The sequence below is a fragment of the Lontra canadensis genome, unplaced genomic scaffold (assembly GCF_010015895.1).
Source record: "Lontra canadensis isolate GAN:19392208 unplaced genomic scaffold, GSC_riverotter_1.0 scaffold2, whole genome shotgun sequence".
Classification (NCBI taxonomy): domain Eukaryota; kingdom Metazoa; phylum Chordata; class Mammalia; order Carnivora; family Mustelidae; genus Lontra; species Lontra canadensis.
Window position 1 is genome coordinate 16,810,186 of NW_022630996.1, and position 20,226 is coordinate 16,830,411.

Consider the following 20,226-nt stretch of genomic DNA (forward strand, 5'->3'; position numbering starts at 1 on the left):
TGCTAATCACCTTACCCAAGCCCCATGCTGTAAACATCAGATGACAGAACAATTTCTTTGATTTTCACTCAAAAGGTAATTTCAGATTTAATGACCATCTATTGTGAGTTTACTACAGGACAGGCATTTAACACATTAACCTGCTCCTGCCTGCAACGCACACAGCGGTATGTACAAACAGTAAACGATTCAGACTTACCACAAGCAATCCTGTTTCTATGTGGCAGAGCCATGATTAGAAGCCAGATTTTTTATTCCAATATCAGTTTTCCTTTGGCTAAGCAGCACCACAAATTATAGGGTAACAGACTATTAAAGGTATTCTGCAACAGAGCCTCATCTGCCTCTCTAAACCTAGTCCATTAATCTCCTCTCAATTTTCTGCTCAATCTCAGCCCATTTCACTACCAAGCAAGCACCTTGCACTTTCCTGCTCTCTATACTGTTGGCTGTGCTGCTCCTTTTGCGCTCATTTTGTACTGCTGTATCTTATTATCTCCCTTTGTATATGTATCTTATCTAAGTGCCAAACACCCAGTAGGCACTCAATAAATATTTATTGGCTAGCTGATTGATTTCACTTGAGTTCCCAAGGGGTTCTGTGGGCGCTGGATGAAAACAAAGTAATAACTGAGTCATGGAATTTTTGAGCAAAAAATGCCCAAAGAGATAAACCAAGCCAATAACCTCCATATGCAGATGCAGACAGACCCAGAGAGAAATTGAACATGTTTAAATGGGTTGTCTAAAGAAACACAGAGAGTGACACCATTACAACGGGCATCTAACTAAGACCCTTCAGATTCTCAGCCTCTTTTCCTTTATGGCACTGCTGTCCTTTAAAAATTCTATATAACATAGGGGGCACCTGGATGGCTTAGTTGGCTGAGCACCTGACTCTTGATTTCGGCTCAGGTCATGATCTCAGGGTGCTGAGATCGAGCTCTGCGTTGGGCTCCATGCTGGGTGTGGAGCCGGCTTAAGATAAAATTGTATCTTAATATAAGAGTAACACAGTAAAACAAATGAATACGATAAAAAAGAAATGTTAAGAATAAATGTTGATCAATTCGCCTTCATCTGACAAGAGAGAAATTACACAGAGCATTTATAGTTACTCTTCAACAGTGAAAGCTGCTTAATGTTTCCCACTTGCTCCAGCCCTCTGTGGCCAGAGACGGCAAAGATGAGCTTGTTTCCTAAGGAACTCATGGCACAGAGCAGTGATTCAGGGCAGAGGATCTCAGTTCTTACCCCAGCTCTCTGGCGGTTTAAACTTGTGAAGGAGCTAAGCCTGTACCAGTTTCTGTATCTATAAAGTAAGGGAGTAGATCTAAATGCTCTACAAAATAGATTAGAATATGTGAGCTCGAACATAATTTAAAAATGAACTAGCAGTTACTGATCAGTAGTCATACATATTTGATAATACCTTCATCTTTCTGCCAGTATTTTTATATAGCCCTAGCTGATTATATTCAAGGCAAAGTAGATTATGTATGGTTTCAGTAAGTATACAAACACTAAGGTATATTTATATACATTTCTGGTTATGGTTTGTAGAATATTGTGGCAGCAGGCACAATTTCTTCCAATCCTTCTACTAGGGACTATAAGAGCCCTATCCTTTCTGTGCACACCAAAAAATGGTGGAAAAGGGTGGGAGGCCAGGATGCTTGACAAATTTATTTATTCTTGACAAATATTTACTTATTCTTGACAGGTATTTATTCTATTCAACTGTTTAATGTCTACTATTTCTTTAAGATATAATGCACTACCCATGGGGCGCCTGGGTGGCTCAGTGGGTTAAGCCGCTGCCTTCGGCTAGGGTCGTGATCTCAGGGTCCTGGGATTGAGTCCCGAATCGGGCTCTCTGCTCAGCGGGGAGCCTGCTTCCCTCTCTCTCTCTCTCTCTCTCTCTCTCTGCCTGCCTCTCTATCTACTTGTGATCTCTCTCTCTGTCAAATAAATAAAATCTTAAAAAAAAAAAGATATAATGCATTACCCAAATATTCTGGAGTATTAAAAAAAGAGGACAGAGGGATGAGCAAATAAAAGTATATATGTATACGGTATATTTTCTACCAAGGAAACTAAAGACCAATTTTGGATTCTTCACTGACTAGGTCCTTATACTTTGGCGAAGTATTTTTTTCCAGTGGTAAGAAACTGCTTTTACTCACTAGTAGAAATGTGTTCGAAGAACCGATTTAAGAGTAAAACTGACATTTAACAGGAATTTATTAGATTTCTTGAATCTCTGATGCTCACTAGGTAGAGTAGGAGGTTTACTTCTGATCTTAATCACTGAACATAGAGAAAAAAAAAAAATCAAAGACTCACCTTTACATTTACAGTTTGCCAAGTACTATTTTGGCCTGTCAAGCTTACACTTGAGTAATATAAGTAGCAGCAACATGTCAATAAAACAATTATGAGCTGTTTCTTAAGTAGTCCTTATGAGACTATAAGATTATTGCACAGTAAATTTTTTTTTTAAGATTTTATTTATTTATTTGTCAGAGAGAGAGAGAGAGTGAGCACAGGCAGACAGAGTGGCAGAGGGAGAAGCAGGCTCCCTGAGGAGCAAGGAGCCGGATGCGGGACTCGATCCCAGGACTCTGGGATCATGACCTGAGCCTAAGGCAGCTGCTTAACCAACTGAGGCACCCAGGTGTCCCATATTGCACAGTAAATATTAACGAGAGAGGCAGACTTCATTATTATAGACTATAAGGAAATATCAGAAATACTTCATTCATTATAATCAGAGAGTTTAGAGCTAAAAGGGTCTTAGTGTTCTACTCTAATTCTCTCATCTTACTAACTGTAATGTCTCTGAATCTCAGATTAGCAAACTATTTAGTGACTGACCTGGATTAGAATTCAGATTTCAAGTCATAAAACAAGCACCTTTCCACCATGATGACCTGCCTCCATTTCCATATAAAGACTGGGAAAATTATTGCTACACACAACTCAGATGGATCTCAAAGGCATTATGCTAAATGAAAAAGGTCAACCTCAATGGATCACACACTGTAAGATTCCATTTATACAATGTTTTGAGATGATGAAATGATAGAGATGGAAAATGGATTAATGGTTGTCATGGATGTTGGGAGGGGAAAGGTGTGGTAGTAGCACAAGGGACACCCCTCTGATGACTGAATAGTTTTCTGTCTTGATAATGATGGTGGGCACAGGAATCTATACATGTGATAAATCTACACATGAGGTACACGTGCTGACACACACACTGCACCAACGCCACATTCCTGACTTTGATATTTTACTATAATTATATTGTTAAAAACCATTGGGGGGAACTGGCTAGAAGGTACATGGGATGGACCACTGTACACTTTTGCAACTTCTGTGACTCTACAATGACTTCAAAATAAAAGTTCAAAAAGAAAAAGTCAATAGAACTTGAGCTTACTAAAAAGAAAACAAAAGCACCAAAGATTCCAAACTCTATTCTCAATCAGAATAATCCTCAAGAGTAAAGTCAACAAAACTCGCTCTTACTCCTCTGCTCAAAACTCCACAATGGCTCCTATCTCATTCAGGGTAAAAGCCAAATACTTGGAGTGGCTTCCAAGAATCTCTCTAGTCAGCTATCCCCCTTTCTGGCCTTACTGACCTCACCTCTCACTGCCCCCATCCTGGCTTCCCCTGCTCCGGCCACAAGGCGTTCTTTTTATCCGGGCACACTTGCACTACCTTTGTCCCTGCTGTTCTCTTTGCTTTCAAACCCGTTGTTCCTTCACTTCATTCAGGCCTTTGCGCCTGTCCCCTTATCAGTGGGGCCCAAGAACCTACTGAAAATGTGTCTCCTTCCAACCCTGGAATACCTCCTCTATCCTTCCTTAGCTTTATTTTCTCTACAGCATTTGGCCATCTACATAGTTCTACATATTTTATTTGTTTGCCACCTCTGGAATATAAATTTCCACCTAAAAGACAGATTTCTCTCTATAGTATTCGTTACTTTATGCCCAGTGCCAACAGTACCTGGTATATTGTGCACTAAAGAATTAACCTGCTAAAGAGACCAGAAAGGGAAAAGAAAAAGGAAAAACAAACAAACAAAACATAAACCAAAGTAGAAAAGTAAAACAAACACGTTATGTTTGTCTGGCCTAAGGACAAGGTGCAATTTATTATTACATATAAATGAAGCTGCATTTCATTCAGATTTGCAATCATAAGACCAATTCTGACTTTAATTAGAACAAACCTGACAAAAGACATTTACCTTTTAAGTCCCATTTTTCTGTGCTACCATACCAAGGGGCCTAAAGTGAAGAACCTCTAGCGCCCCAGACAAAGCTAAAATTCTCAATGGGTTCATGTGAGGCAGAGAACATCTGCATTTCAGGTATAGGCCAGGTAAGTCTGGAAAGGAGTTACGGAAGGTATCTGAGCATTGGTTCTCTCAAAGACCCTGTAGGTGGCAAAAACTATAGTACACACTGGGAGTAAAAAAAAGTGAGACTCATGACCTAAGGCTGTAAGCGCAGCGAACCTTACGGTAAGCGCAGGGTGCTGATGAAACACAGACACAGACGCCCAGTCAGGGTCTTGTTGGGGCAGGGTTCCTAAGGTAAAGCCTCCCTACGATGTGAATTGCTGACAGAGGAGTAGGAGCTATCTAGAAGCAAAGTTATGTTCCAGACAGAAAGAGCAGAATGACTTCAAGAATAGTGAGTTTAAGCTGTTTTTGTTTTTTACAGAAATGATGGATGAGAGCCAGGGAATTGTTAAATATAAACATGGAGAGGTAAGCAAGGGCCAGATCATGGGTTTGTATTAATCCTAGAGGCTGTGGATGATTAATGAAGACTTTTAAGCAGTAGAATAACTATCAGATTTGTATATCAGAAAGCCAATTGCAGCAATAGTGTGGAAAATGGATCAGCAGGGAGTTAGGACCAGTAAGGAGATGGCACAAACCAGGCAGTGAGGAGAAAAAGGCTGGAATGAACTTGTTAGAGACCAGCAGATAATCAGGTATGGAGAGTGAGAGGGGAGAGAGAAAGATGACACTAGATTGGTGGAACAGAAGACTGACTAAATGGTGGCACTATCAGTCGAGATGTGGGATCGTTCAAGAGAAGGAATAGCTTTCTACAGGGGAGAACATGAGCTCAGTTTTAGCCATATTGCACTCTGGTATCTCAGAAGTGAGGCGCAGGCAGTACCTGGATATGCTGGTGGGGAGAGCCTGAAAGAAAGAATTGGGTTAGAGACCTAGGTCTGGGAATCAGCAACATCTACCTGAAAACGGAAGCAATTTGATGAATGAGATCACCCATGGAGACTGAGGTGGGGTAAAAAGACGGATAAGACGGAAGCCTGGGAAGCACAAATATTTAAGGAGCACTCAAAAGCAGACTGAAGAGAAGTAAGCAGAGCTATAGAAGGAAATCCTGTCAAGTATACCACACTAAAAGAAAAGAGAAAAAGATTCAAAAAAGATGGTGGTAAGTTTTACATAGTACAGAGATCAGATATAAGCAAGGATTGAGAAGTGTCCTTAAGGGAAGCACTGGTCTCTTAGGTAAGCACAGCTTACCTAAGGGTCAAAGCAGATGGGTCAAAGCAGATGGTAAAGGAACGAAGAGCAAATGGAGACAGAATTAAAACTTCTTTTAACTCTTTTAATTAACTTGGCTGTGAAGAGAAGGCAAGAAGAAGAAAAGTAGCTACAATAAAGAGAAGACTGGAGAGTAATTTTCAGAAGTTAGTTAAAAAGAAAAGGGATAACTGATGGCACAAAATCCCCTGAAGATCACAGGAGAGAATTTAGAATTTAGAGAATTCACAAGGTATGTAGAAAAATGAGTTTGGAAAGAAAGAGGCTGAAATCTTCCATGGAGACGGAAAGGCAGGAGATAAGAAAAGGAAGCAGGGGAAAGTCAAGTGTGGAGCTGCGAGAAGGTGTTTTCTAGATACGCCCGTATTTTTTCCAGAAAGCAGGAGATGAGGCTGTCTGCTGAGAATGAGGGGAGAGAAGTAGAGAGTGGGGGGCTTAACTGAATATAGCTGTGAAAATCTGAAATAGCTCTTGTGGCAAAGTAACACGAAAACAGCACTTAGGGGGAATTAAGCAGCAGCGGTGCGGAGGAAGACCTGGAGACGGGACAGATGCGGAAAGGCTGATGGAGAAGGCTACTGAACTCACTGAGGTCTGAGCTGTGGACTACATGGAATGGAACGAAAGCAAAAGGAACAGTGAAGAATCCATGAGGGAATTTGTTAGCAAATCAACAAAGCCACCACCCCTTCCTAATTAAACTGCTTCTCCCAAGATCTCTAGAGTCACGAAGGCAGGATCAAACATCCTCAGTTATTTTAGCTCCTGGTGGGAACTAAAGCTGTGGATGGCTTTTCCCTGCCTTGCCCCTGACTTTTAGGCATTCCAGTCCAAAATGTTTGCTCTGTTTCTGGAATGATGGCACATAATCCAATTTACCGACCCATTAAATCTCAATGACCATGCCTATTTAAAGCACATCTGGAACTATACTCTGTATGAACAGTGATCAATTCTGACAGCTGTCTGATCAACCTGGACAACTCTTCAAAATGATCTTATAGTCTAGAATCTTGGCTTCTATCCAAGCTATGTCACAGGCTGGTATGAAAAGGAATAAAGTCAGTCAGTGAAGACTTACAAAAGCGGGGTCTACTCCATTGCCCAGGGTGCCTTTGAATAAGCTACACAGGTGATTCCAGGGCACACAAGTTTGAAAGCCACCACTTTAAATCAATATTAGTAGTTTTTTTAAGATTTTATTTATTTATTTGACAGACAGAGATTACAAGTAGGCAGAGAGGCAGTCAGAGATAGGAGGAAGCAGGCTCCCTGCTGAGCAGAGAGCCCGATGTGGGGCTTGATCCCAGGACCCTGGGATCATGACCTGAGCCGAAGGCAGAGGCTTTAACCTACTGAGCCACCCAGGCGCCCCAAATCAATATTAGTATTAAACATACTAGCTTTGAGATGAGAGAAGGATGCACAAATAGTAATGGAAAGCAAGTGTGTGGTAAGTTAGGAGAGATAAGCAAAGAAAAATAGAGTTGATAATCATCACCATTCAGGGGATAGGTGAAGCTCTGCATTAATAAAATATTGAAGGGAAGCCATTCACAGAGAAAAAAATACCAGGATCAAGAATGACCCTTTGAGAATATGAGGCCAAAGGACTTAATTATATCTCTTAAATACATACATATGAAAGGCACGGTATGTCACTTAGAGCATATCCATTTTCCTGCTTCTCATTTCACCTCTGAAGTTCATTTCTAAAGGCTGATAATCAACGTTTTCAATAGCTGTATGGCATCTTTTCTCTGAAGAAATATGCAATATGCTACTGCTCTGAGCCACATTTACTTAACCTACTTCTAATCTTGATCTTCCTAAATTAACCAAATGGAGAGAAATCACCTCCAATTCTTTATAGACAAGAGTAAAGAGGTCTGGTAACTTAGAAAGGGCAATGGGCAAGAATAAGTAAACTCCAGAGATACTCAAGAAAGCCAGCACATGTGTGGATGTCCTTAGAGGGACACACTAATGTAATCACCAGTACTGTCTCTCTTTCAATGAATTCCCGCCTGACTGCTGATCTGGGTGCAAGCTAATTTCCCCTACGGTGAATACTGCTGTTGATATGCAGAACTTTCTACCATCTGTTAGGCAGAATTAGCATAATGACAGATTATCTAATCCCTTACACTTAATTGATACAAATGGTACTCTTACAACACCAGTTCAGTCATATCCTCATTCATGTGGTCTTATCCCCACGCCATGAAAACTGGTCCTCCCATCCTGCTGGTGATGGATCTGGTCTGGAGTTTACCCCCAATCTTGCTAAAAGTCCAGGTGCTTTACCATGAGACACTTTCCTAAAATATTTTATTCAGGAGTGGGAATACAGCTGTTACACCAGATGGATCTGAAAAGGGGCATACTGAACAAAAAGAAAATCTGTCTCCAGGAGACTGGCAAAACCACTGTGTGGGGCAGTGCCTCCCTGAATTAGATTGGGTTGAAAATTTTAAAAGGAAGACGAAAGTTTAGGTCAGAACTGATCTGGGGATAGTGACAGAGGGAGAAAAGCAAAAAGAAAGAAATCGGAAAATTAAATGAGTAGCAATACAATACTAACAGGAAAGACTCTGCTGTTTTACAGATTCAGGTGTTCTGCACAGACCCAGGGTAGCATTTAACAAAAAATGGGAATCAGACACCTAGAAAATCAAGGACATGTTCACAGGACCAAATAACTAGAAGAGCACCGTCACTACCAAGTAGCAGGGACAGCTGCCTGTGGCACCAAACAGAGGAAGTGAACTGTCCTATCACCAGTGACCAGTAGAGACAGTTCAATGAGAAGGAAGTGAAAAGCCATCAGAATGTATTGCAAATAATTTCCAAAACCAGCATTTCCTCAGAAAGTGAGCTTCCAGGGTCAAGAGAAAATACGACAAGAAATGGACCTGCACCTAAAGGAATACCAGGTTTTCGGCGGGGGTTGGGGGTGGGGATGTGGGAAGATGTTCTTGTTCATTTTGAATATATAACTCTTTGGATATAAGTGAAATCATCAAGTATTTATTTAAAACATGTATTAACCTAGAGGTATTGTTTAAAACACCACATTTCAGGAACAGCTGTTCTCAAGCTACACTCTCTACAAGTGTATGCAACACACAATGTACACCACCATCACAGCCACTTTTCTTTTCTGTTAAAGATTTTATTTATTTATTTTGATAGAGGGAGCGAGAGAACACAAGCAGGCAGAGCGACAGGCAGAGGGAGAAGCAGACTCCCCGCCAAGTGGGGAGCCCGACGGAGGGCTTGATCCCAGGACCCTACGACCATGACGGGAGCCGAAGGCAAATGCCCAACTGACTGAGCCACCCAGGCGCCCCATCACAGCCACTTTCTAAGATTGTTTTCTTTCAACTTCTTCCAAAATTTTTACACATTAACTGTTTTGAAATCTACATATAATGTTGCTATCAGAAATAGTTTCCTTAAGTCACAAGTACCCATTTTCCTAACATTTGGATGGCGGGTTTTAGCACTTGTTCTGTTAAGTATCTATTCATTCCTCTATAGTGTGAGTCCTGAGAACTAGAGTTGCAGACTCATAGTTTGGTTTTCATTGAAGTTTTATTGGAACATAGCTATGTCCATTTGTTTGCATATTGTCTATGGCTGTCAAAGGCAGAGCCAAACAGTTGCAATAAGACCATATGGCTTTCAAAGCCGAAATATTTACTATCTGGTCCTTTACCGAAAAGGTTTGTCCCCTCCTGCCTCTGAGTACTGCTTTTTAAAGAGCACTTTAATAGGTCACTTCCTAGAGCACTTGGCTGGCTTGGTCATAAAGCATGCAACTCTTCTTACCTCAGAGTTCTGAGTTTAAGCCCCACATTGGACACAGAGACTGCTTAAAATAAATAAATAAATAAATAGTCACTTCTTATGACTCCCAGCACTTGCAGTCAAGCAGACATACTCACCAGAATAAGTGTTACATTGTGCAAAAAATTTGGCTCATTTTTAATGATTCCACAATGTGATCTTCATGTAGCACTGACTGAGATTCTAGAAAGCTCACTGATGTGTTCAAAATAAACTAACGGGGGTGCCTGGGTGGCATAGTCGGTTGAGCAGATGACTCTTGGTTTCGGCTTAGGTTGTGATCTCAGTATTGTGAGATCAAGGCCTGTGTCAGACTCCACACTCAGCCCAGAGTCTGTTTATGTCTCTGTCTCCCTCTGCCCATCACCACCCACCCAGTCACTAGGCACATGTTCACTCACACACTCTAATAAAATCAGTCTTAAAAATAAATTTAAAAAATTGGGGCACCTGGGTAGCTCAGTGGGTTAAAGCCTCTGTCCTTGGCTCAGGTCATGATCCCTGGGTCCTGGGATGGAGCCCTGCATCCGTCTCTCTGCTCTGCAGGGAGCCTGCTTCCCCCTCTCTCTCTGCCTGCCTCTCTCCTACTTGTGATCTCTGTCAAATAAATAAATAAAATCTTTTAAAAACTAAAAATAATAAATTAATTAACTGAGGAAGCACTCAGTAACACGAGAGCATCTGTGAAAACTCAAGGTAGGAAGACTTCCTCTCTTCTGAGCACCGGTGGGCAGGGGGCCTGCACCTGGTATTTACGTAGGGTTATTACTTCTACCCACAAGACTCCAGAGTACATAAATGAGACCCTCTCTTCCGAGAACACTCACAATGCTACTATTAAGAGTAAGGAAAGCCACCAACACTGTCATTTCTGCGATGGCCGCAGGCAGGCAGTACAGAGAAAAGTCACATGGAAAACTGGACTTGTTGTAGATGAATGTTACCTCATGAGCTGTTGTAAGGAACAAAAGACTATACTTAGGTTCTGCCTGGCAAATAGTAAGCGCTGTGTGTTTCTGATCACTCTTCTTCGTTTTCACTATACTGACACTGGCCTAATTGCGTCACTCCTCCTGGACTCAGCCCTTTGTTCATAAAATGAGGGAGGTGGACTACATAGTCTTAAACATGTTTCCCTACTATAAAATCCATTTTACTAGAAGGAAAAAAAAATGTTCTATGTGCAGCCATGAAGATACACATTCTCAATGCAAGCATTTTTCAGGAACTAGCTGAAAAGGTGAGCCTGACTTCACAAGACCTGTCCAGGAGATGAAGCTATCAGAGCAGACTCCTTCTTCAAATCCAGCGAGCCTGGGAAGAGGTCACCCTGAGCTGATAAAGACATCAAGCTCACCCCTTCGGCAGCAGCGTATGGCCTGGGAGAGCAGCCATCCATCCGCAGCGCTCTCAATCACACACGCCACTGCGGAGGCGAGATTCTCGGCTCCAGAGGCAACAGGCCAGTGTTATCCAATATGCATGAAATCAAAGTTTTCATCATTTCCAGTGGTCAAAGGCCAGTGAGTGATAAATCCCAGAATACAAGGATTAATGAAGGAGTCATTAAAACCCGGCATTAAATCACTCCTGTAGCCAATGCTGAAGAGTGATATCTGTAATACATTACAAGGCTGATTAAAAAGAAACAAATTCCAATTTAGAAATGAATTACCCGATTTCTTAAAAAGTTGACTGGATGGCTATCACAGCAATTTTGTTATTATAGGAGAAAGAGAGAGTGGGTAACATACAAGTTATGTCATGGGTAGGAGATGATCATCTCAAAATCGCAGAGAACAGAATCTGGGAATAAATAACTTCCTAAAGACAGTAAGATGGAAAAGGGAGTCCTGACACCAGCCAGATTTTACTTCTTTTTAAATTCTGAGTGCGGGTGTGTGTGTGCGCGCGCGAGCACCTATGTGTGTTGAAGGGAAGGCACTGTTAACACTTTATGCCCAGGAAACAAATTTAATTTAGAAAGAATAACCACATTCTGATTACAGTCTGAGAGAGGACATGAGCTGATACCAATGAACTATCTTCTCATCCACAATGAGCACTGTCTTACTGTTGAACATAATCTATCAATGTGAAAAAAGCCCTCAACATATACTCTAAAGATAAAATATGGTGAAAAACATGGGACTGGCTCAGGTGGGCGAGGCTCTGACCTACTCTAGTTTCCACAAGTTTCTGACTAGGAGAAACAGAGCCTCCAGAGGCTTCTGCTTTCTTGTTAAGGGTTCTGTCCTAGGGTAGTGCACTAGTTAGAGAAACAAATGCCAACAAGTAGATGTTCGGGTGGAGAGAATACATTATAGACAAGGACTTTCAACCGCACCCTCTCAACACACAAAACTCATCAGTATAGGCAAGGTCATGGAAAATAGTTCCAATTCAAACAATCCAAACCAAAACAGGAATACTTCTTGTTCTCCACTCTCCCCCTCTCTGCTAAGCTACTGTGCGACAAGACTGATACCTCTCCCTGAAAACAAGTCTTGAAGGATTCTCTGAGACCAGGTAACATAATGCAAATTCTTATGTGTTATAATCGGGTAATATTCAAAATATTTAACATATGGCACTGGCTAGAGTTTGTCATACCTGTATATATCAGCTGAACATAAGCCTTGTTCATAAAAATAGAAAGGTATGCTATAAAAAAGCCAGGGTCATAAATGTGGCTGTATCTAGAAGGGTATCAGAATAATATATAAGCAAATCATTTGAGAATAGTAGTATAGATTAAAGGCTGCCAAATAATTATGCCTCAATCATCAAAACATACATCATTAATTTCAGATGCATCAATCTATACCCCAAAAAAGAAAACAATGAACTCTAGGGCTTCTTAAATATTTAACTATTGACTTGAATCTTTAATAAACCCCATAACTGGCAATTATTGAGTCTAACAAATAGATTATACTTCAATTTCTTTGTTCCCCACAAGTATTTAAAAGATACAGTTTGGGTTAGTTAGCAACACCGCCACCAACAAAGATACTAACAATACCTTCTACTGCCAAAGACTTCCTCTTAAGGAGAAAATTAAGAACAACAACAAAACAGCTGTCAACTAGATGAAATCTATGAATTTGATAATTACAGGGAGAGGTAAAGGAATATTAGAGGTCTAAATTCGAAGCTCTTGAGGCACCTGGGTGGCTCAGTGGGTTAAGCACCTGCCTTTGGTTCAGGTTATGATCCCAGGGTCCGGGGATTGAACCCCACAATGGGCTCCCTGCTCAGCAGGGAATCTGCTTCTCCCTCTCCTGCTCCCCATGCTTGTGCCTGTGTGCTCTGTCAAATAAATAAATAAAATAATAAAAAAATAAAAATAAATTTGAAGCTCTTTCCAGTGTTGTGCCTTGTTATTTTAGGTAAACAATTTAACTTGAAGTCATGTCAGTGGTGAATGGCCAATAAGTCAACTGGCAGTGATAACTAAGAGTTAACTACTTAGAATAAAGTCTGATTCTGCAAATCCACAGACTTCCAACTAAATCTAGTGTTTATGATCAAAGTCCTGGGGAGGAAGGGCTACATAAAAGGAAAAATCCCTGGCTAGCTCTTTCACAGTCAACACGGAGAGCCCTAGGCATTTCTCAGGGCAACCGGCATAAGTGCCACAAGACCAGGGGCAAGAGAAAGCCCTGCCATGAGAACAGGAAGTAGGAGCTGGGACACCCCGCTGCCATACTAAGGCTGCCCCCCCGCCCCCACAGCCGGTGTTAGCGGGAGGCAATAAGAAGCGCCGTGCCTTGAGGCTGGACGTGGGCAACTTCTCCTGGGGCTCTGAGTGTTAAGCCCGCAAAACAAGGAGTACTGATGCTGTTGACAATGCATCTGCCAACCACCTGGTCAGCACCACGCCCTGGTGAAGAACGGCATCATGCTCACGGATGGCACACCTCCCTACACCTTGCAGATGGTGGCAGGAGTCCCACCATGCACTGCTCCTGGGCCACAAGAAGGAGGCCTAGCCGACTCTGGAGGGAGAAGAGATTTTAAACAAAAAACAATCAAGGAAAATTAAGAAATATGATGAAAGGAAGAAGAATGCCAAAATTAGCAGTCTTCTGGAGGGGCAGTTCCAGCAAGCTTCATGCGTGCATCGCTTCAAGACCAGGCCAGTGTGGCTAACTAAGCAGGTGCTATGAGCTGGAGGGCAAGGAGCTAGAGTTCTGTCTGAGGACAATCAAAGCCCGGAAAGGCAAATGAATCTTCTTCCCTTCTATCTTCTTCTATCTTCAGTCACTAATAAAGGTGTTTTTTGTTCTGGGGAGGAAACAAAATCCCAAAATCCGTAGCTGGACTTTCTGGAAAGCCAAAAGAAAAACGTCAGGCTTCATTCACTGCTATGACTTCTCTAACCCCACAACACACCCCTAGCTGAAGTTCTCTTTCTTAAGCATCTGAGAAGAGGTTTAAAGAAACTTTAGATTACTAAGAAGAGATACTAAGAGATTAAAGAATATTAGCAACACCGTTTGTTTCTTTCTCCTTGAAAAAAGGCCAGATAAGGGCCTTAGGAAAAGAGGGTGGGTGAATGACTTACCAAGGTCACGCTACATGCTGGAGGCAGAGCTAGAAATAACCATTACCCTCTTAGCCCCTTCACTGTTCTGCCACTCTGTACTTATTCTAAATGAGCTGGTATGACAGAAATTAGTGGAGGTAAAAGGCTAATGTTCTGGGATCAAAACTGATCTGAGAAAAAATACATTTATAAAGTTTGTTTTAGTCTTCCTATTACCTGTATCTATACTTATCCGAGAATAGAGAAGAATGTTGGTTTTGGAACTCATGTTTCCTCTAGACTTCTTTTCATAGTGCTTATTAATACGGGCTGCACATTAGAATCACCATTCAAAATATCAATGCCAGGCCCTATGCCAAACCAATAAACCCGGAATCTCTAAGGGTAAAGGACAGTATTTTGAAAAGAACAAATGGGGTGGGGGGGGGGGAAGCAGAGCCTGGGTGGCTCAGTCTGCCTTCAGCTCAGTCCAGATCCTGGGATGGAACCCTGTATCAGGCTCCTTGGCTCAGCAGGAGTCTACTTCAAACCCCTCCCTCCCCCACCCTACCCATGCTTGCCCTCCTCCCCTGCTTGTTCTCTCAAATAAATAAGATCTAATAAAAAAAGAAAAGGAACAAATATGGATACCTAGATTTTCAATATGGGGCACCACTGGTTTTTTTTAACTGCCCTGGGTGATTCTGTCATATAATTTTGAAGAAAAGTACCCAGACAGAAAGGTTCAACTAATGAATTCTCTTTTTCCGAATTTCAAGAGCCCAAGAGTAACCTAACATAACTTAAGGCCCCCAGAATTATAAATGTGTTAAAGAACCTGGCACTCCCCAAAGAACAAGAATCTAAGAATTGTGGGTAAGCAAAGAACAACTTCTGGAAGTGGTTCGGGAACAGCAAATTCATTCCTATTGGTTCAATTTAGGCCACAGAGAGACAAGCGAGAGGTTGCGAGAGCAATCAGAGAGAAGATTCTTCAGTCATCATCTTTGTCTCTTCAGAATGGAACTGCCAGTTGCCATGAGGCATTTTCTAGGCAGCTGTGATGAGCCCCGTCCAACATTAGGCATCACTTGGGGAGGGGGGAGCTCTCCACCTCTCAGGGGAATAAGGGACAAATAAGCAAACTCGTGGCCATTATGACAAAACCAGGCCTACATACCCAGTTTATTATTAGCCTGACATTAAACACCACTTAAAAACAAAACAAAACCACCCGCCCACACAAACACACACCCCAAGACAGAAAATTACATAATGGCATCTGGAATGATCTGCTCTGACAGTGAAAGTAGAGCCAGCCAAATCACAGAGGTCTATTAAAGACCAAAATGGGCATGAGGTAGCCCTGGAAAGTCATTTTCAAGTCCTTTATAGTTTAGGCAGATGTTAAGACACATAAACAATGCTTTGTTTAGGGGAAGAAGTCCAAAATAATACTCTAGGTTCTAGAAGGTTGTCACACAGCTCTGAGAAATACCAAGTCATTATTAAGTAGAAGAGTAACTCTATGTTTGTTTAGCAAACCCAATCATTCTAGAGAAGTTGGAAAAAAATTATCTTGGCACAGGTTGCTTCTTAGGGTGAAAGCTCAAGAGAAGTTTTGTCATATGGGTCAGAAAGAAAAAAAGGGCCCAGTAAAGAATTCCACTACCTGTCCTGTTACAGTTTACAGTCCACAACCCAGTGGGTGGGCACCACAGAACAGGAGAGCGAGGTTCTTATTCCCCAGAAGCCATTAGCAACTGGACCAAGCTCAACGTCAGTGTGGCTGTGGTTTAGAATATGTAACTGCTTTAGACTTAACTGCTTTCAGAATCTCTGCAAGTAAAAGCTTGAGAAGTGAGTCTCCACTTATAAAACTAAGTCAAAACCAAACTGTCTTCTGGTGGTCAACATTTTTCTCTAGGAATTGGAAGACGAAGTACTTTTACATGAACTGATTTGTAGCTCTAATATAAGCAACAAATGAGCCCCACAAAAAGGCTAAGGATTTTGAAATTCCTTCTTCTCTCCTACTCTTTGGGGAGGGCAGGGTTATTCTGGTTCCTGGCTTTGAAACACAGTAAACCACTACAGGGTCTTTGTGGTCAACCCTCACTCAATGGTCTGATCTCTCCATAGCCACAGGCTGTGCTAAGTGGCAAGTGAAGGAACAGTTGCAGAGGGAGTTTTCTGAGAAAGTGGTGACAAGAATAAATGCTCTGTATAGCTGCTTCTTAAAGAAAAAAAGTGATTTTGCAATCAATGCCAACATGATTGGGGGCAGGGGCTGGCAAAGAAGAGATGGTCTAACAATGATCTAACAAGTACAACAGAATTCCCCTTGCTGTTGACCTAATATGTGATGGTTTATATATCACAATTTTAACATAATAGAAACTTACATTAAAGCAAAAGTCTGCTGAGTCACAGTTGATATGTTAAGCAGACATATCAGAAATCTAAAAGGCTCCATGTAAAACCCACACTGGGAATTTGATAGAAGATAGTCCCAAGTTTCCTTTACCTGTTAGGAAGTGCATGCTGTTATTAAACATCTCCAAATTCTATCATACACATTGACTTCAAAGGTCCAACTATTTCCTCTCTCCAAGTTCTACCTGTTGTAAACACATTTTTACTGATGGCACAAAAATTCACATCACAACAGAGGGCATCACAACAGAGAGGGTGATTCAGTAAGTTCCACAAAATACAACTTCCAGTAGAGCTCTTCATGTGTGCGGGCACAGAATAGCACTTTCTAAAACACTAAACGTTAGGAGCCCTCTGCCTTTTCAACCACTTCAGATATGGAGATAGGCAGGTCACTAGCCACAGCACTGGATCCAGACAGGGTGCTTGCCAGCACACCTCTCGCTTTGAAAGACTTTTTTTTTTTTTTTTAAGTAGGTTCCATGCCTACTGTGAAGACCACTGTGGGGCTTGAACACAGGATCCTGAGATCAAGACCTGAGCAGAGATCAAGAGTTGGACGCTTAACCGAGTGAGCCATCCAAGTGCCCCAAGATGTTTTCAATAATTACTTTTAATAAGGGATAAATTGTATGTGCATTAAACTTCTTGAAACATGAAAACTTACTTATGAATACCACTTGTACGGTATGCAAGTACTTATCAATCATTACTGTATTAACATAGTCCACTTTTAAGATTTAGAGGAGGGACGCCTGGATGGCTCAGTCCGTTTGGTGTCTGCCTTCTGCTCAGGTCATGATCCTGAGGTCCTGGGATGAAGCCCTGCACGGGGTTCTCTGCTCAGTGGGGAGCCTGCTTCTCCCTCTCCCCTTGCCTGCCACTCTGCCTACCTGTGCTCTGTCAGATAAATAAATAAAATCTTAAAAAAAAAAAGATTTAGAAGAAAAACAGATATAAGTTAGCCATGATGGTAATTTTTTTTTTTTAAAGTTGGGTATTCATCCTTTCTTTCTTTCTTTCTTTTTTTTTTAAGATTTTATTTATTTATTTGACAGAGATCACAAGTAGGCAGAGAGAGAGAGAGAGAGAGGAGGAAGCAGGCTCTCTGCCGAGCAGAGAGCCCGATGCGGGACTTGATCCCAGAACCCTGAGATCATGACCTGAGCCGAAGGCAGTGGCTTAAGCCACTGAGCCACCCAGGCGCCCATCATCATGGTAATTTTTAAGAAGGTGAGAGAAGAGATAAATCCAACTGAAGGGCCTGGCATGGAACAATAAGATGGACTACTAAAGGGGCGCCTGGGTGGCTCAGTTGGTTGAGTGTCTGACTCTTGATTTCAGTTCAGGTCATGATCTTGGGGTCCTGGCGTTGGCCCCACATCAAGCTCTGTGCTCTATGGAGAGTCTGCTTGTCTCCCTTTCCCTCTGCCCCTCCCCTACCTCTCTTTCTATTATAAATAAGTAAATCTTTTAAAAAAATGGACTACTACAAAATCTAAGCCATAATCCAATGAGGAATTTTGTTTTGTTTTTTAATTAACCTATGGGCAACTACTACATACCAGGCATTCCTTATATTTTATTTAAGCTAATACTTAGAACATTCTGTGAGGTAGCAGTTTATCACTGGATTAGCTTAGCCAGGAAGAGTGTGAAGACTAAGAAGAGGATGAAATGTAAAAACATTCAATAAAAAGTCCTTAAAAAAAAAAAAAAAAAAAGAAGTTTGAGTGGGGGAAAAAAAAAGCCAGAAGTGTGTGAAAGAGGATAAAGAAAAGAAAGGACAAGGGAAGCCTGAATGACTTAGTCAGTGGAGCATGCGATTCTTGATCTAGGGGTCATGAGTTCAAGCCCCATGTTGGGTACAGAGATTATTCCAATAAGTAATAAATGAACTTTAAAAAGAGAGAGCGAGAAAGGACAGAAGTCACTAAATATGACATTACATCAATGGTGACCAGTCAAGTTCAGAGGCTTGGAGCTGATGTGAGAACTTGACTGTTAGATCTTAGTAAATATACTGAACATTTAAATGCCTTAGTACATTTATTTCTCACAACCACTCAATGAGGTGTGAGATTATTATATCTAAATTACATACGAAAAAACTAAGGCCCAAGATTGCACAGCTGTCTGGGAGCAGGGCTGCAGTTTTACTTCACATCTGTTCATCTGTTCATCTCTAAGCCAATAACAACTTGCCTTAGACTTCATGTCAACACTTGGCCAAGTAGTCAATTTTCCTGTTCCCAGATGCAAATCTCAAGAAATAACCAGCATTCAAAAGGAATACCCCCCACATAAAAGCTATTACACTAGCATGATTAAACAATGGATAATTTCCCTTTATTTCCTAAATTTTTGAAAACATTACAATTTTTTGTGGTTTTATTTTATTTATATATTTTTATGATGTTCAGTTAGCCAACATATAGTACATCATTAGTTTTTGATGTAGTGTTCAATGAGTCATTAGTTGCATATACAATTTTTTATTACTTAGAAAAAAAAATCAATTCACTCAGTATGAACTGGAGCAAATCCCCTGTAAGGCAGCATCACGACTGGGAGACAGCAGAATCTACAAAAACTCCATTCCTATTTACCTTACCACTTTGTACTGTACTGGCCATGGGAACTGTAAAGAGAAAGGTGCTAAGAAATGGCATATAGGGATGCCTGGGTGGCTCAGTTGGTTAAGCGGCTGCCTTCGGCTCAGGTCATGATCCCAGCGTCCTGGGATCGAGTCCCACATCGGGCTCCTTGCTCAGCGGGGAGCCTGCTTCTCCCTCTGCCTCTGCCTACCACTCTGTCTGCCTGTGCTCATGCTCTCTCTCTCTTTCTCTAACAAATAAATAAAATCTTTAAAAAAAAAAAAAAGAAATGGCATATAAAAGACACAGAACTTTTGCTTATTGGTAACCATGTCAAATGTGCCGTCTCCTTATCAAATCAATTGCATTATCCAAAAGAATAAAGAAAGAATGCTTGAGGGAGGTCAGAATGGCAGACTGAGAACTTATGTCCACATGACATCCTTTATAAGGTCCCACTGAAATGACAGAAAAGACAGATATGGACAAGAATAGAGCCCTAATGGTGCTACAAAACAAGAAAGTATGTTACCAGCATATCAGAAAGTTTGCACAAATTCTGAAAGACAGAAAGCAGATGGGATCTGATTGGTGGAGTATTGGCAGAGCCTCAAGGGCCTTTATTGACAAAATACAAAGCACCACAGCGAGGAGGCTTTGGGAACATCATTTGAGTAATTAATCAGAACCCACATTCAAAAGAGCTGGATCAGCCAGCCTCTTTCCTGCCCCTGTAATTCCCCACAAAGTTAGTAAGAGCAGAGGGTTCTGACCCTTGGCAAATACCCAAGAAATAATCTCCCAGCAAGCATAGGCATTTCTTCTATCAAGTACCATTTGTGCTCCTGAACAGTTCACATTCTATAAAACCACCCGAAATCCCCAAAACAAACAGGGCTTGACAAGAATAACTGGATTATGTGTAGACAACTTAAACTCTATGGAACTTTCTAGCCCAAGTGCTAGCAAAAACAACCTTAATAAAAACAGGGGTACAGTTAAACCTCTACTGGCAGAGAAGCCGTCAATCATAGGGCTCCCATGCTTTCTCTTCCTTCTAGGGGGGCTTAGTTTCTACTAGAGACAATTTTAATCAAAATATAAAATCCAACTCAGACTGTAGTCTTCTTCATTAATCCACTATTTAAATACTGGAGGAAGTGTCTTCACAGCTTTTTCAAATACCCTAGCAGGGTGCTACTGAG

At 41.4% G+C, this 20,226-nt stretch overlaps 1 protein-coding gene and 1 pseudogene across 1 annotated transcript in view; one reads left to right on the top strand and one right to left on the bottom strand.

The window, feature by feature from the left end:
- SND1 (staphylococcal nuclease and tudor domain containing 1) overlaps positions 1 to 20,226 on the bottom strand; it is a 411,695-nt gene that overhangs the window by 200,692 nt on the left and 190,777 nt on the right. The window lies entirely within an intron of this gene.
- On the top strand, positions 5,779 to 13,690 carry LOC116872691 (annotated as a pseudogene).